Below are 2,408 nucleotides of genomic sequence, written 5' to 3'. Positions count from 1 at the left end.
CATATGTTGAACCAACCTTACACCCCAGGGATAAAGCCTACTTGATTATGGTGGATTAGCTTTTTGATGTGCTGCTGGATTTGGTTTGCAAACATTTTGATGTCTTCCTAACTTTTTGATATGGGCATTTACTGCTATATATTTCCTTCATAACACTTTCTTATCTGTATCCCAGAGATTCTGGAATGTTATATCTTTGCTCTCATTAGCTTCAAAGAACTTCTCAATTGTCTTAATGTTATTATTTACCCAAAAGTCATACAGGAGCAGGTTGTTTAATTTCGATGTTATTGCATGATTTTGAACATTTTTTATTCTTTATTTCTATTTTTATTGCATTGTGGTCTGAAAGTGTGTTTGGTATGATTTTGACACTTTTGCATTTGCTAAGGATTGTTTTATGTCCAATTGTGTGGTCTATTTTAGAGTACGTGCCATGTGGCAATGAACAGAATGTATATTCTGTTGTTTGGACATGGAATGTTCTGTAGAGGTCTATCAGATCCATTTGGTCTAATTTTGAGCTCAGGTCCTGAATATCTTTGCTAATTTTCTGCCTTGATGATCTGTCTAATACCGTCAGTGTAGTGTTCAAGTCTCCCATTTTTACTGTGCTGCAGTCTACATCTCTTTTTAGGTCTCTAAGAAGTTTCTTTATAAATCTGGGCACTACTGTGTTGGGTACATATATATTTAGGATAGTTCGTCTTCTTGTTGAATTGAATCTTTTTTTACCATTATTGAATGCCATTTTTTGTTTTTCTTTTTAATCTTTGTTGATGTAAAGTCTATTTTATCTGAATTTAGGATTGCAAGCATTGCTTTTTATCTGATTTCCATTTGCTTAGTAAATATTCCTCTATCCCTTTCTTTTGAGACGACATGTGCCATTGTACGTGATATGGGTCTCTTAAAGACAGCATACCATTGGGTATTGCTTTTTTGTCCAGCTTGCCACTCTGTGCCTTTTAAATGGGCATTTAGCTTATTACGTTCAACGTTAGTATGGATATGGGTAGATTGGATGTTGTCATTTTGTTGTCAGCTGGTTACTATGCCAGCTTATTTGTGTGAGTGCTTTATAGTGTCACTGCTCTGTGTATTTAAGTGTGTTTTTATAATGGCTGGTGAATTAGTCTGTTCTCACACCACTATAAAGAAATACCTGAGTCTTGGTAATTTATAAAGAAAAAAGGTTTAATTTGCTCACCATTCTTCAGGCTGCACAGGAAGCAAGGCAGCATCTGCTCAGCTTCTGTGGAGGCCTCAGGAAACTTACAATTGTGATGGAGGACAAAGGGGGAGCCAACACTTCACATGGTTAGAGTAGGAGGAATCAAGAGAGGGGGGAGGTACCACACACTTTTTAGACAACCAGATCTCACCATCATGATAACAGCACCAAGGAGATGGTGTTAAACCATTCACGCAGGATCCACTCCCATGATCCAATCACCTCCCACCAAGCACCACCTCCAACATTGAGGATTATAATTGAACATGACATTTGGATGGAGACACAGATCCAAACCATATCATTCTTCCCCTGACCTCTCCCAAATCTCATGTCCTTCTCACATTGCAAAATACTATCATTCTTTTCTGACAGTCCCCCAAAGTCTCAACTCATTCCTCATTAACTCAAAAGTCCAAAGTTTCATCTGAGACAATGCTAGTCCATTCTGCTTATGGGCCTTTAAAATTTTTAAAAGCTAGCTACTTCCAAGATACAATGGAGGAATAAGCATTGGTTAAGTATTCACATTTCAAGAGGGAAAAATCAGACCAAAAAAAAGGGCTACAAGCGCCATGCAAGTCCAAAACCCAGCAGAGAGCCATTAAATTCTAAAACCCCAAAATAGTTTCCTTTGACTCCAGGTCACACATCCAGGGCATATTGGTGCAAGTGGTGGGCTCCCAAGACCTTGGACAGTCCCACCCCTGTGGCCTTGCAGGGTTCAGTCACCACAGCTGCTCTCAAGGTCTGGCATTGAGTGCCTGCAGCTTTTCCAGGCACAGAGTGCAAGCTTCCAATGAATCTACAATTCTGGGGTCTGGAAAATGGTGGCCCTCTTCTCACAGCTCCACTAGGCAGTGCCCCAGTGGGGACTCAGTGTGGGGAATCCAACTCCACATTTCCCTTCCTCACTGCCCTAAAAGAGGTTCTATATGAGGGCTATCCCTGCAGCAGACTTCTGCATGGACATCTAGGCATTGCCACAGAGCCTCTGAAATCTAGTTGGAGACTCCCAAGCCTCAACTCTTGCCCTCTGTACACCCACAGGCTTAGCACCACATGGAAGCCACTGAGGCTTGTGGCTTGAGCCCTCTGGAGCAGCACCCTGAGACATATCTGGGGATCTTTTAGCCATGGCTGGAGCTGGACTAACAGGAACACAGGGATCAGT

Source organism: Macaca thibetana, chromosome X, assembly GCF_024542745.1.
Source record: "Macaca thibetana thibetana isolate TM-01 chromosome X, ASM2454274v1, whole genome shotgun sequence".
In the NCBI taxonomy this organism is placed as follows: Eukaryota; Metazoa; Chordata; class Mammalia; order Primates; family Cercopithecidae; genus Macaca; species Macaca thibetana.
The sequence above is the reverse complement of the archived record's forward strand: the minus strand, read 5'-3'. Positions refer to the sequence as shown.